This window comes from Triplophysa rosa, linkage group LG22, assembly GCF_024868665.1.
Source record: "Triplophysa rosa linkage group LG22, Trosa_1v2, whole genome shotgun sequence".
NCBI classification, from domain to species: domain Eukaryota; kingdom Metazoa; phylum Chordata; class Actinopteri; order Cypriniformes; family Nemacheilidae; genus Triplophysa; species Triplophysa rosa.
The window spans coordinates 1814300-1830189 of record NC_079911.1 but is presented as its reverse complement, the minus strand read 5'-3'; the positions used below and the strand labels follow the sequence as shown (position 1 = coordinate 1830189).

Sequence of the window (15890 nt, the reverse complement as noted above, 5' to 3'; positions counted from 1 at the left end):
AGTCTGACACGAAATGGCTAGCAAACATCCATGTTTCAGTGTTACATTTCTTTCAGCAAACTGCAGCGATACATTAGCTTTTTTCTATCCTTCGGCAGTCTTTAAAAATCTCAGATTTAATTCTCAATATGTTTGTACAATCAATCGCACAACAACTTTATCCCGTTCTCTACCACTCAGTGGGCGTGACTCACTTGACTTTCGTGTGCGGTGACGTCACGTACCCTCCATTTATACTCCTTAACTCCTTAAGAATCTTGCCGTTTTATTCGATAGTAATCTGTAATTTGAGAGCCATGTCGCCAACACCTGTAAAATTGCATTTTTCCATTTTAAGAATATATCTAAACTACATCATATGCTGTCAATGTCAGATGCAGAGAAGTTAATTCATGCATTCATGACATCAAGACTAGATTACTGTAATGCACTGTTAGGTGGTTGCCCTGCAGGCTTATTACAAAAACTCCAACTGGTCCAAAACGTGGCAGCTCGAGTTCTTACACGTACAAAAAAGTATGAACATATTAGCCCGGTTCTGTCAACCTTGCACTGGTTACCTATAAAGCATCGCGTTAACTTTAAAATCTTGCTTATTACCTATAAAGCCCTACATGGTTTAGCTCCTCAGTACTTGAATGAACTCCTTTTGTATTACAGTCCTTCACGTGCATTACGCTCTCAGGCGTCCTGTCAGTTGGTAATACCTAGAATTTCAAAATCAAGTGCAGGTGGTAGATCCTTTTCCTATCTAGCGCCTAAACTTTGGAATAGTCTTCCCTGCACTGTCCGGGAGGCAGACACACTCTGTCAGTTTAAATCTAGACTAAAGACGCATCTTTTTAATCTTGCATACACTACACTTCCATAATATAAATCCTCTGAGGGTTTAGGCTGCATTAGTTAGATCAACCGGAACCAGGAACACTTCCAAAAACAAATGATGTACTTGTTGCATCAAAGAGTGCAGAACAGTACTCTACTCTCAGCCAGTCTTGTCTCATTGTTCCGAGGTTACCACAGCGGGCAGGATGCAGTTCATGGCCAGACCTGATGGTAGAGCGGAGTGTGGGAAGCGGCGACCTGACAAGAGCTGAGATGATAGAGCTGGATAAAGAAGGACGCTGCGACTCGACAAGTCATCACTACAAAATTTCTACTGCTATTAGATTATTAATGATAATCTTAAACCTGTAATTTATTTAGCCTAGTTGTGCAAGCACTGTCGAGCTTGTGCAGAGGCTGTAGCTTTTGCCAGAGGGGAACTGGAATCCCCTGGGTGGGCCTGAGTTCTCCTGAGGTTTTTTTTCTCCATTGGAGTTTTGGATTCCTCACCACCGTTTGCGTACTGTTTTGCACTGTTTGCCTGGCCGGGGGGCTGCTTTATTTATTTATTTATTTTATAGGAATTTATAGTCTGTTTAATATTTGAAATGTGTTTCTCTCTCCCTTATCTTAAATGTGTTGCTTATAGTCAATATTTTTATGTACAGCTGCTTTGTAACAATAAAAATTGTAAAAAGCGCTATATAAATAAAGTTGACTTGACTTGACTTAATAAGTGATGACAGGTGACTGTGAATGAGCAAGACTAAGACCAATTTGCGTACTTATACCATGCCCTTAAAGCAATGGTTCCCATCCCTGGTCCTTGGCCCCCCCTCCCAGAATGTTTTAGATTTTTCGGCCGGGGGGATGGGGTTAATAGGTTATGTTGTGGAGGAACTAAAGAGGGTATGGGATGGCGAAAGTTATTAAAGGGAACCCGGTGTATAGAGAGATGTATGGCTTAATGCGTTGTAATAGCCTTACTAGCATTTGTCGTTAGAAACACATCAAATATTTTCAGTTCTTAAAAAACCCTAAATGTAATACTCATTTTAACCTAAGGAGGCCGCCATGTTCTTTTTCGATGATGTAAACTGGTTGCACGCACAGCTAGGCAGCCAAACTAAACACCGACACACTAATCAGTTCTTCAGTAAATATAAGGTTCTCTTTCATCATCTCGTGTTCGAGATCCACCTATGGGAAGGGCATCCATACCTGACCTCTGCAGAAGCATCTAATTGCACCAAGTCTGGCTAGACAGACAGAAGCGCGCAGCCAATGCCAGGTAAGGCCCCACCCCCTTAGCTGAGCGCATATAAGGTCTGCTTGCGCTGCTGTTCCTCAGTTGTCATTTGCTTCTCGTGATCTCTGCTTTAACACAGTTCGGTTGGATTTTCGCTGCTCACTGTGTGTCTTCAGGAGGACATATCGTCTGATCAGCCTCCGCTAGACGTGACAGTCGTCTATTAAGCCAGGTTAGCTGTGTTTTTTCTACGCATCCTGAGCCGCCCACGCTCGTGCTTTTTTCACCTTTTTTCCTGCGTTCCCCGAAGAGGATATCTTCGCGGGCAACCTCCCATTCGCCGATGAACCTGCTGGTTCCGCGATGAAGACGACGCGGGTCTTCTTGGGGTCTCAGAGGACGAGGAGGCCATCCCACTCTCTGGGTTTCCCCACGCTAAACCCCCCGCGGCCTTACCCCAGTTCATCCTCCTGGATGTGTGCGAACGAGCGGCCGCTCGCCTTAACATTCCGTGGCCGGCTCCGCAGAGCGCCACCGACCAGGAGAGGGATGTGTATGATGGGAAAGTGCTGGGTCCCTTGCCCGGCCCGAGGAAACAACTCTTCCCCATCCTGCCAGCGTGCGTGAAGCATGTGAGGCACTACTGGAGCAACCCGCTGAACCTCAAACACGGTCTCGCGGGTCTGGGGGTGAAAGACATGGCGGCTCTCGGCTTGGGTGATCCCCCCGCTGTCGAGCCGTCAATCGCCAGGCATCTCAACCCCGTCCAGGGCGGGCTGCTCGCCCCTCCGAAGCCGGTCTTGCCGGGCAAAATGGACCGTTTTTCTGCCTCTGTTCATCAGGCCGCTTATAAATCCTCGGCCTTGGCTGTCAGGGCTCTCAATGTTTCGTCCCTGCTTTCCGCTTACCAGGCAGAAATTTTGTAGGATTTGGCGCAGCAGCTGGACAAAGGATCCCCCTCGCTAACCTTGTGGAAGGAGATCCTTACGGTCAACGACCTCGTCCTCCGCAATGCTCGTCAGGCTGTCCAATCTTGCGGGCGCTCCATGACGCTTTCTGTAGTGGGGGAGCGTGCTCTCTGGCTGAACCTGTCGGGACTCCCCGACAGTGAGAAGAGGCGCATTGTGGGCGCTCCGGTCGAGCCTGGCCAGGCTCTCTTCGGTCCCACCGTGGCTTTGATGCAGCAACGGTGCGACGACAAAAAGAAAGAGGACGAGGCTTTCAAGTTTTGCCTCCCTAAGAAAGCAGCTCCGCGTCAGTTTCCCACTGCGCGTTTGCCTAACCCCCCGTCACGATGCGAAACCCGCATCATAGCAGGGAGAAACCGCGCAACAAACAAAGACAGAGGTTTTCTCGCGGAGGGGCCGGCCAGGGTTCCAAGCCTGTGCGTTCAGTAGACGCTGTGTTTCCTCCCCCCATGTTCAGGGGGTCGGTTGTGAGGGAATGTGCTCAAACAGTGTCACCACACAGCAAACACATTATTCCCCTCACCCAACTAATAAAGGCTTCGGCCCCGGTGTTCCCCAACACAAAACACACAAAAAACACAATGAAACAAACGAATCTATTGAATTTGTTTCAGGGAGAGTACGTCTCTCTGCAGAGAGAGAACATCTTTCTAAATCCATGCATGTCGCCCCTAGTGTGTCCGCTAGATGGTGCCATTGCATCGCAAAGAGGCCAACACAGCGTATGCGAGGATTTCGGCGCTTCACCGGCCCCGGTGGGGACGCTCGCGAATTACGAGTCCGCCTGGCAGACTGTTGCACCTCCAGAGTGGGTGATGCGAACAATTATGCAGGGTTACAGACTGCAGTTTATAATGAAACCCCCGCTTTTCAACGGCGTTCTCTCTTCTCACGCGGAGGAGAGCTCCGCTCACATTCTGAAAGAAGAAATCTCTTCTCTCTTAATGAAGAGAGCGATTCAGGTGGTACATCCCAGCCTGATAAGTCAAGGGTTTTATTCCCATTATTTCCTGGTCCCAAAGAAGGACGGCTCTCTCCGCCCCATCTTGGACCTCCGAGTGTTGAACAAACATTTGAGGAAATACAATTTCAGAATGTTAAACCACAGCACTCTGTCCAGCGCCATAAAACAGAAGGACTGGTTCACTTCAGTCGATCTCAAGGATGCTTTTTTCCACATAAGCATTTATCCGCCACACAGGAAGTTTCTTCGTTTTGCCAATCTAGGCATATGTTACGAATTCACTGTTCTTCCTTTCGGGCTCTCACTCAGCCCTCAGACTTTTTGTCTGTGTACAGAGGCGAGCTTGGCTCCCCTGAGAATGTCAGGTCTGCAGATTTTGACATACATAGACGATTGGCTCATCGTGGCCCAATCGGAAGAGAAAGTGCTGCGAGACACCTACAGCGTGCTTACACACATCACATCTCTCGGGTTCAGGGTGAATGTGACCAAAAGCAATTTTACACCCAGCCAGAGTGTGATTTTCCTGGGCTTGGAGCTGAGCTCGGTCTCCACGTGAGCGCGTCTCTCCCAGGAGCGCGTCCTCTCTCTAATGAGCTGCGTGTCGCAGTTCAGAGAGGGGACGAGAGTGCAGTATCGCACATGCCTCAGATTGCAGGGTCTTACGGCTTCAGCTATCCAAGTTTTGCCGCTTGGACTTCTGCGAATGAGAGCATTCATGAAATGGGTTTTGTCACTACATTTCAGCCCGGTACGCGATCTCTGCCACTCTGTGACAGTGACGCGCGCCTGCACGGCAGCTCTTCGCCACTGGAGAGACGCAGACTTTTAAGCACAGGGGACCCGTTTGGGAACGGTAGTGATGCAGAAAGTTGTGACGACAGATGCGTCCCTAACAGGCTGGGGTGCCACCCAGGAGGGCAAAGTGGTGAACGGTGTGTGGCCGAGCATACTACGTTCAGCACACATAAATTATTTAGAGCTCCTGACCATATGGAAAGCTCTGAATTATTTTCTGCCTCGCCTGCTAGGACATCATGTGCTCGTATGCTGCGACAATACCACAGCAGTCGCGTATATCAATCGCCAGGGCGGCTTGCGCTCACCGAAACTTCACGCTCTAGCTCACAAGCTTTTGGTGTGGAAAGGGCGATTTTTCCTGTCGTTACGCGCGACTCATGTTCCAGGCATTCTGAACAGAGGTGCGGACCTTCTATCGAGGGGGAACCCACTCTACAGAGATTGCCGCCTCCACCCTCAGATAGTGGGCATGATATGGAGGAGATTCGGACAGGCAACCGTAGATCTATTCGCCTCGTGCGAAAACAACCATTGTCCTATGTTCTTCTCGCTAAAGGACTCGGGTGGACGCACTGGCACACCCTTGGCCCAAGCTGCTGCTGTATGCTTTTCCTCCTCTGTGCCTGATAATTCCCACACTGGCCAGAGTGAGAGAGAAGGGCCTGTCTCTCCTTCTAATAGCTCCCAGGTGTCCCAAAGCACCGTGGCTGGCAGAGATAATCCCTCTGTTATACGCCCAGCCGTGGCGCCTCCCCCTCCGCACAGACCTATTGTCTCAGGCGAACGGGGAAATTTATCACCCACACCCGGACAGGGTGGCTCTCTGGGTCTGGCCCGTGAGAAGTCAAACTTAAACGCGCTGGGGCTTCACCCGCGTGTGGTTGCCACTATACAAAATGCCAGGGCCATTTCTACACGGTCCTTGTATGGTTGTAAGTGGCAAGTGTTTGAAGAGTGGTGTGATGGGCGCAGTCTCACATCATATCAGTGCTCAGTTCCTGATATTTTGTGTTTCTTAAATAAAGGCAGGATAAAGGCAGGTCTTTTTCCACAATTAAGGTCTACCTGGCAGCTATTTCTGCCTGTCATGTGGGCTTTGAGGGCTCAACAGTCGGGCAGAATCCTTTAATCCACAGATTTATGAAGGGTGCCCGTCGCTCCTTGCCAGTCATCAGGAGAACCGTCCCTGAATGGGACCTCTCCTTCATGCTGGAGGCCCTGTCTCAGTATCCCTTTGAGCCCCTGGGAGGTATTTCCTTGAAGCTGTTGTCTTTCAAGACGGCATGACAACCATGACAGAAACCCCCCCTTTAATGAGCACCTCCAGGTGCTCACCAAGGGGTAGACAGACAAAATCAGAGGCAGACAAGACAAAACAACAATAGGATTGGGGTGCGACAATAAAAATAACAAACAAGGGAGGGGGGGTGGGGCCAAACAAGAGTTCAGGGGAGGAGTTTTAATCCCTGGCTGCGCTCGAGGGCGCGGAGTCCTGGGGGACTTTGTGGGGGAAGTCCTGGGGGGAACAGCCGACTGGAATGTCGGCGGGACAAAAAAAAATGTTTAGCCACTAACGTCTTGCGCTGCACTGGATTCTTAGCTATCTTCTTTGATTTAATTGGTCACCACACCGGCACTGTAAACAGTAACTCCCACCTTCTTACATTTGATTGGCCAATGACCACTTTACATTGACATTGAGGTCCACTGCTATACCACTGAGGAAAAAAGTTTGCAGCACCAAAATACAGATAGGCTTTTAGACATTTATTTCACAAATTTTATTGCACACCACAGAAAAAAATGGTGGGTGCGACCCTGCGTGGGAAAATGGATGTGTGGTGTGAGAGCATGAGAAAACAGTCAATAACATGAGTATCACGGCAAATGCATGAGAGTTGGCAGCCCTGCCGCCAGCGACTCTGTCGCTGGGTGTCACTAGTCTCTTGCTACGAGGTCGTTAGAAGTTCCTAGATTTGGTTGCTCTTATAAACAAGCCCTGCTGTAACTGACGGGAGACTGATGATGTGAGCTCCGCTGCTTTACTCCTATTGGTAAAGTAGCTCATCATTTGCGTAAAGTTGAGCAACTCTCAACTTTGTTGCGTCGCTAGACACGCCACTTCCTGTCACCAACAGTCACTGTCGCTCATGTCACCCGGAAGCCACCAGCTCTCCATTGAACGGAATGACATCAAATCGCTTTGTCGCTGGGTGTCGCTGGTGGTGTGAACGCATTAAGGGTGAGTAAATGATAACAGAATTTTTTTTAGACAGACAGGAGCGCGTGCCCTAAGTAGGGCTGGTTTTTTAAGATATATCGATATATTTTTTCAACTCGATGCGGGATTAGACAATATCATTAATATCGATATGGGGTGTGTTCGACTTGAAGCTGTGGTGTGTGACATGTGGAGTGCCCATGCGCAGAGTGAGCAGAGCAAGCCCGCTCTACAAGTTTGCTTATGACAAGGAGGAAGCCGCAGTGCCAGTCCACACAGCAGAAGATGATCTGGTTTGTAAAAAGAAAAACAATGTTTCAGTTATTTGGAAATGGTTCAGATTTAAAAGATCTGATGAGCAGCAACAACAAGCGATCTGTAAACAATGCCATAAAACGGTTATGTCAAAAGGTGGAAGCACCACAAATCTCTTCCACTACCTGCAAAAATGACGCGGCACAAAACGAAACGTGATTGGCTGCTTTACTGTCACTCACGTGGCCTCTTGGGAGGGCCTTGGCCAAAGAAAGTGGAGATAAGGTCTGGCTACGCGAGACTACGTTGGAAGCTTCTTTTACACTCAGCTTGCCTTACGAAAAAAAAGTAATTATAATTTTGTTTACAATTTACATGTTTTAAGCAAGTGGTGTGCAGCTGTATGTTTTCAAATAGGGAAAAAAAACCTGTCATTGAATTTCTTTTCACAAGCCATTTTACTAAAGGTGATTATGACATCTCACATGAGGCTTTGACTTGCTAGTAAACATTTATTCCACTTTGTAGAAAATATCGATATACATATCGGATATCGCCTTTCATCAAAAAAATACAGAGATATGAATTTTGGTCAATATCGCCCAGCCCTAGCCCTAAGCCATGTAGAGGTCTGCTACCCGACCCGACTCTTGGGTTTCGGGTCGGGTTTGGGTTAATGTGTAATGAATGGCCTAGGGTTCGGGTTTGTAACCAAAAAATATATAGGCCATATACAAAGTTTGAGTGGCGTGGCGTGTGCTTGCGTGTTTGTAGCGTTGTGACCACAAGAAACACGAGAGAAAATACACACACAAAACTGTTTTTCGCATAAACTGTTCTGCGCATGTGCTCCCGCCTCCCGCTCTTGTCCTCGTTGTCACAGCAGGTGATGGTAAGATGAGTGCGATAAAGCAAAATATTAGCGAGGGAAAACTTATTAAAGTTCCAAATGATGCAGGGAAAGCTGCACTTTGGAAGAATTATGATCTTGTCATTACTGTCAAGACTCGCCCGTAGTATCCTCAGCATCCCTGCAAGTAGCAGCAGCAGCAAGAGCAACTTCAGTGCAGCTGGGCTAACTTTTAATCAGAGGAGGACGGCGCTCAAACCATCAACAGTAGTTTTTGAAGTTTGAGTTCCAGAGGGTTCAAAAAGAATTTTTGACTTTTACAACTGTTCACCTGCAGCAAAGTTTCGTTATTGGTAAGTCTGTGCTTTTTCAAATTTTTTCTAGTGTGTTCACTCCTGAGGGGACACCGTGCCTTGATGAAATTGTGTTTGCTTACATGTAGCTATTTGAAACACCTCCTGCCGGTTCTCCCTGCGTGCGCTGAGCACATGCGCCATTAGCGGGTCTGGAGGTTAAAGAAATGGCAGCGTTCGGTATGGGTGACCCTCCCACTATCGAGCCGTCGATTGCTAGACACCTCAACCCCTTTCAGGGAGGTCTTCTGGCTCCCCCCAAGCCAGCACTCCTGAATAAGATGGACAGCTTTACAGCTTCTGTTTTCCAGACCTAGTACAAAGCATCTGCTCTGTCGGTACGAACACTGAATGTTAACTCCCTTCCCTCAGCCTACCAGTTATTGGAGGACATGAGTAAGCACCTGCATAAAGGCTCTCCATCACCTACACTGTGGAAAGAGATTGTTACAGTCAATGATCTGGTTCTGCGCAATGCCCGTCAGGCAGTCCAGGCCAGTGGATGTTCTATGCCCCTTTCTGTTATGGGGGAACGCGCGCGCCCTCTGGCTAAATCTCTCTGGTCTGCACGAAAGCAGGAGCTCCGGTAGAGCCTGGCCAGGCTCTCTTTGGTCTGGCAGTTGCCCTAGTTGCCCTATAAGCCGGAGCCTCCAGCCGTCATGGCCACAAAGCCGGAGCCTCCAGCCGTCATGGCCGCCAAGCCAGAGCCTCCAGCCATCATGGCCGCCAAGCCGGTAGTCCCAAGTCCGGTGGTCATGGATCTTTGAGCCGGTCCTGTCCTGCCTTCCAGAGATCTTCGAGCCGGTCCTGTCCAGCCTTCCAGAGGTCTTCGAGCCGGTCCAGTCCGGCCTTCCTGTGTTCTTCGAGCTGGTCCCGTCCGGCGTATCCGAGTTCCCTACCTCATCCAAGATGGACTCCTGTGATCTTCCTGAGATCCCTGCCAGTGCCTCCGTGGCTCCCAGACCTCCATCCCGCCCCCTGTTCCGCCTCCGCTCCTCCGCCCTCCTGGACTGTTTTGGGGAGTCTGGAATCCGCCCGTAGAGGGGAGACTCTGTCACGATCCCAGTCCGTGTTTCCCCTGTGTTTCTGAACTTTTCTGTCACTTCCTGTTCTGTGCCATGTTTTGTAGTTTTTAAGTGTTAATTAGTTCCTCCAGGTGTGTCTTATCTTGTTAGTTTCTATGTATTTAATCCCTAGTGTTTCCTTTGTTTGGTGTCAGTCTTTGTTTCATGCTTTGTTTTTGTGCCTCCTTCGTTCTGTGGATTACATTGGTTTGTTTCATTAAATTCAAAACTGCACTTGGATCCGCTTCTCTGCCTGGATTACACACCGTTAGTTATATATGTGAGTTAAAAAAACATTTAAGCAATATAATATTGTAAAGGGCAAATACAGTAGCGGTTTTTGGCACGAATGGGGCAGCTGCCCGGGGTGGCATTTTTTCATGATACACGGGGGGCGGCACGAGCAGTTAAAAAAAATCCTCTGCGCCGCGAAGCGGTTTTCTATTATCTATCATTTCACTGTGTGGGCAAATTGGCGCCCCTGCTTGCTGAGAAGGTGCCGTGCACAGAAGCTGTGTGAAATGGCTAATAAAAATAGATAATACAAAACGATTATGTGGTCACCATTAGTTTTCACGACGCGTCATCAATCAATACTGCTGACTCGTGAGTGAAGTTCAGAGTAGAAAATAATTAATTATACTGCACGTGATGTTACAGCACATGGCTATATCGATTCTGGGGTATGATCGACTTGCATTAAAGAGCTTTATTGTCACAGTTATTTCTAAAGAAGAAGAATTTTTTCTCCAGCAAAATCTGCAATTTCCATTAAGTTCAGTAGCAGTGCTTACTTTCAATGCCTCCAACATGGCCGACTTCCGGATTGATGACGCGTCGTGAAAACACTATTGGTTTAGTCTTGACTTCTGGTTGTGTTAGGGGGATGGGAAATCTGTTAATTGTCGAGTGCCAAATAAACACAGAGATGGACAGGAAAAGGTCAAAGCCATCAGGTGCCCAATTTACAAAAAGAGGAGAAATGAGCAAAAGATAAAGGTATGCAACCATGTTCTCTCTGTATGATTATTATGGTATCCATGTCATGAATGAAGGCCTAGTGTTAATTGGTGGGTATAAATCTTAAGTTTGTTAGCCTTTTTGCTATGATGCTTGCTATGCTTATACAACAATAATTCGGTTTTAACTCAACAAACACGAGATCTAATTTCACCATAATATTGTGCTTTGCAACAAAACTGTTACAAGTTCAGTTATTATTTATTTCCATCAGTTGGGTTAACGTTAGGCCCTGTAATTAGCCAACGGAATTTTCAAATCCGTATAATTATAATTTAAATCGGACTACTTTTCAAATTGTATTTCATAAACCAACATCTCAGACGTTATGTCAAAACGTTATGGGGTTTCAAAGCAAAAAATGACTTTCTGTTACAGAGCAGGGCATTGATTTCATACATGTCCACTGTAGAGGACATCAGGACTTAAATCATGTTTATCAGGCATTTTGGGAGACACAACAAGTGAATATGGAAATAAATTATACATAAATATCCCTATGAAATATTATATATTATTATTAAAACCCACATATTTTATAAAGTAAAATGGTGTATCAATTCCATCCATTATATCTTTCATAACATAGTTGAGAATCATCTTTATACAAATTTGGTTAAAAAAATCCTGAAACCCAAAAAGTTATTGGTGATTGAAAAAAAATCCCATTGTTTTTGCCTATACATATAATTTCATGTAATTTTATTTTTTAAACAACTGAGTCCTAGTGTCCACTACAGAGGACATAGCATAACATATGAATAAATATCATTTTTCAAAAATGTTTTTTTACCATTTGTTTCTTATGCTCTAAACAATGTGATGACATGAAAAAAAAACTAATTGAGAAATATAATTTTCACTTATGTTGTTATAATAAAATATAACTGTTTGTGCAGAATTTTGTGGTATTTTTTTTGGGGGGGGGGCGCTAGAAGATGGTCTCGCCCAAGGTGTAATTCAATGTAGAACCGCCACTGGGCAAATATACATATAAAACACAAATGGAAATAAACTGCTGAAAATAAGCTCAATATTAATGCTTTGTATTTAAATTCTATGCATTAAAACTATGCACAATATAAACCACGGTCAATTTAAGAACAGGTCAATGTTAATGTTACATTAGCTTTACAATAATTAACAACATATTTAATTGTACATGAAAGTCGGCTGAGACTGTTTTGCTGGCTGTGCGTGGTATTCTGTCCAGTGGGCTCGTGGGATATAGAGCATCTCAAGTATCCGTCGCTGAGTGCTTCAGAATCTGGGCGTAACCAGTAAGCCATCCGGGAATTTCTCGCCTACTCTTTTATGAATACTGACGATTCGGACATACTACTCTGTTCAAGTACTGTTTTCTCCTACTACATAGGTAAGTAGGTGTATTCGGATGCAACATTAGTAAGTCCGACGATTCGGACATACTATTCGTTCACCTACTGCTTTTTGCCTTCTATAAAGTAAGGAAGTATGCCATTTTGTTTTTCTTAGGCCTAACCCGGCATTTAAGCCTAAATGCTTCCCAGCAGTGACGTGTGAGGTGATTGAGCTGTCCGCTTGTCACCCACCTACTTTTTCCTCTGCAGAGGATGAGAGGTTACATGCTTTGTGTCCTGTGCGTGCCCTGCGGGTTTATATGGACAGGACAAAGGCTTTTAGAAATAGAGACCAGCTCTTCATTTCCTGGGCTCCTCCACACACAGGGAATCCCATTTCCAAACAAAGCCTCTCTCATGGGTTTGTGGAAGCAATATCTATGGCATATGAATCTATGGGAGTGCAGTCCCCAGGGTGCCTCAGAGCTCACTCTACCAGTGGTATGGCTGCCTCGTGGGCTCTGTTCAGGGGAGTTTCGCTACAGGACATCTGTGCCGCAGCTAGTTGGACTTATGTGTGCACGTCACCCGTAAATCTGTTACTTAGCTCCCTCACTATGTGTCTGGTACCTTTTGTGACGTGTCAGAGACCACCCATTCGGGTGACCGTCCTCTGGCTTGCGGACTCTCGTTGAGTGTATTGGGCAACCGGGGAGCTCTCCAGTTCTCCCATAGGTGGATCTCGAAACATGAGGTGATGATAGAGAACAATAGGTTACTGTTCATAACCCTGGTTCTCTGAAACATCGAGTGAATGGATCCAACAAGATTGCCCCACTTGCTGCACGAGAAGCGAATATGCTCACTGAGGTAAGGTAGCGCGTTCAGGTGCCTTTATGCATTAGGTGAGTGGGCGGGTCCTCATCTGGCATTGGGCACGCGCTCCTGTCTGTCTAGCTAGACTTGGATGCTTCTACAGAGGTCAGGTACGGATGCCCTTCCGTAGGTGGATCTCTCCACGCAATGTTTCAGAGAACTGGGGTTACGAACAGTAACCGTTTGTTTCCCATCCACTGTAAAGTTTTCACTCTGTTCGTCTCATCAACACACTATACAGTTGTTTACCTCCGAATAAAGCACTTCACATCCATGAGGGAATACTTTAGAAAACCATCTTGCCTTTTCATTTTGATTTAAAACATTTTATTCTGCATGTGGCATCAGATGAACTCAAAGTCTTGCACAGAAGTGACGGACAGCACTCGTATAAAGTGCTTATCATAGCCGATGGCAAAGAAAGAAAAATATTCCTTACTGATCAATTTTGACCCAGTAGCTGGGTTGTGACATTTATTAGAGGCATTTGTGCATGTGATGTCCCCAATTATAAAGTGTGTTAAAATTAACGTGAAATGGATGATACAGGTACATTTATATTTATTAAGATAATAAATGTATTAATTTTATGAAGACTAAAGTCTAAAGACTAAAGAAAAGTGTAAAGGTCTTTGCACATACAGTCCGAAATTTTCGTGTGCGTTTTTTCGTATTTGGCTCTCGTTTGTACGGTTGTTAAAAAAGGCCACTCAAAATGCTTAATATGGATGCGAAAACGCAGAAAATCGAACCCGGTCCGAATTTTTTTATGACGGACGAAAATTGTCATGGCTCTGCTTCATTTAGTCATGTTTTTCTTGGTCCTGTAGCTGAGCCATGACAAAGCCTTTGGTTATGTGTGGAGAGAAACATATTATTGTCCTTTTGACAATAATATACGTTCTCTCCAGTGTCTCGTCATTGGCCCAGCTCCTCTCGTTTCCTTGTTATCCTTCCCTGAGTGTTTTACTACCCACACCTGCCCCGTGTAATTATCCCTCGTTTGTATTCCCTTTAAATACCCTCTTGTTTCTTTGTCTTGTGTTGGTGGATTACGTTGTGTATGGTGTTCTTGTCTGTATCCCAAGTCTAGTCAAGTTCAAGTCAAGTCAAGTCAAGTCGAGTCAGTGTGAGTCTGTTATTTAGCGTTTGTCTAGTGTTGTTCTTTTACATTGTCTTAGTTATATTTGTCTTGTCAGTTGTAGTATCTAGTGTTGTTTGGTTTGCCCCATCGTGGGTTTTTGTTTTGTGTTTTGTTTATTATTTATAATTAAAATCTTGTTTGTTAACCCCGTCATTGCCTGCCTGCGCTTGGGTTCTTCCTACCAATCCCTGACAGAAAATATCGGAGGCAGTGTGTAAATGTGATTGACACAACGTGAGGTCGTATTTATTTTTTAACGTGCGGAAATTTCGGACGCAAATTTCGGACTCAATGTGCAATGGGCTTAAAACAAAATTGATGCCAACCACATAGAAGCATTTCTTAATTTGCTATGTAGGCTGCTGGTAATATATGATAAACATTTGGGCATTGGCATTTTAATGTTGTAAAAGTAAACATTTTGTTTTGTCACATGTGTTTTGACTATACTTGTATTTGATCATTTTGCAATTCTATTTTTAGGACAATTATATAGTCACAAAAAATTCAGAAGGGCCTCATTGAATAATTTTGCCTTGGGCCCCCACTTAATGTAGGTTCGCATCTTGCTTGGTTGCACTGCACATAAACACTGAATCGGGTTTACAATGATAGGTATACTGAGCCTTTTTCTTTTGTCTGATCTCAATGGTCCTTTTCTTGTACTGAGTAATGAGATCCTCTTAACTGACACTATGAATTCTTTGATCTATCTTGTTTGTCTATCTCGTCTTGGTCTAGTTTGTGGAATATGTAAGGGATAAACTTGTATCACACTGAAGGGGCTTATTTCGCGATAACAGCCGGCTGCTTGTACATTATCCTGCTTATTACACGGCTACTTGCCACATGAGAAAAAAACTGGACATAAAATGTGAATTTCAAATACAGGTGCTGGTCATATAATTAGAATATCATCAAAAAGTTGATTTATTTCACTAATTCCATTCAAAAAGTGAAACTTGTATATTATATTCATTCATTACACACGGACTGATATATTTCAAATGTTTATTTCTTTTAATTTGATGATTATAACTGACAACTAATGAAAATCCCAAATTCAGTATCTCAGAAAATTAGAATATTACTTAAGACCAATACAAAGAAAGGATTTTTAGAAATCTTGGCCAACTGAAAAGTATGAACATGAAAAGTATGAGCATGTACAGCACTCAATACTTAGTTGGGGCTCCTTTTGCCTGAATTACTGCAGCAATGCGGCGTGGCATGGAGTCGATCAGTCTGTGGCACTGCTCAGGTGTTATGAGAGGCCAGGTTGCTCTGATAGTGGCCTTCAGCTCTTCTGCATTGTTGGGTCTGGCATATCGCATCTTCCTCTTCACAATACCCCATAGATTTTCTATGGGGTTAAGGTCAGGCGAGTTTGCTGGCCAATTAAGAACAGGGATACCATGGTCCTTAAACCAGGTACTGGTAGCTTTGGCACTGTGTGCAGGTGCCAAGTCCTGTTGGAAAATGAAATCTGCATCTCCATAAAGTTGGTCAGCAGCAGGAAGCATCAGAAGCGTCTCGCCTGGGCTAAAGACAAAAAGGACTGGACTGCTGCTGAGTGGTCCAAAGTTATGTTCTCTGATGAAAGTAAATTTTGCATTTCCTTTGGAAATCAGGGTCCCAGAGTCTGGAGGAAGAGAGGAGAGGCACAGAATCCACGTTGCTTGAGGTCCAGTGTAAAGTTTCCACAGTCAGTGATGGTTTGGGGTGCCATGTCATCTGCTGGTGTTGGTCCACTGTGTTTTCTGAGGTCCAAGGTCAACGCAGCCGTATACCAGGAAGTTTTAGAGCACTTCATGCTTCCTGCTGCTGACCAACTTTATGGAGATGCAGATTTCATTTTCCAACAGGACTTGGCACCTGCACACAGTGCCAAAGCTACCAGTACCTGGTTTAAGGACCATGGTATCCCTGTTCTTAATTGGCCAGCAAACTCGCCTGACCTTAACCCCATAGAAAATCTATG

General features: G+C 45.3%; 1 pseudogene; it reads left to right on the top strand.

Annotated features, from left to right (window-relative positions):
- Positions 1-3205: 3205 nt before the first annotated feature.
- On the top strand, positions 3206-6071 carry LOC130545908 (uncharacterized; annotated as a pseudogene).
- Positions 6072-15890: the final 9819 nt, after the last annotated feature.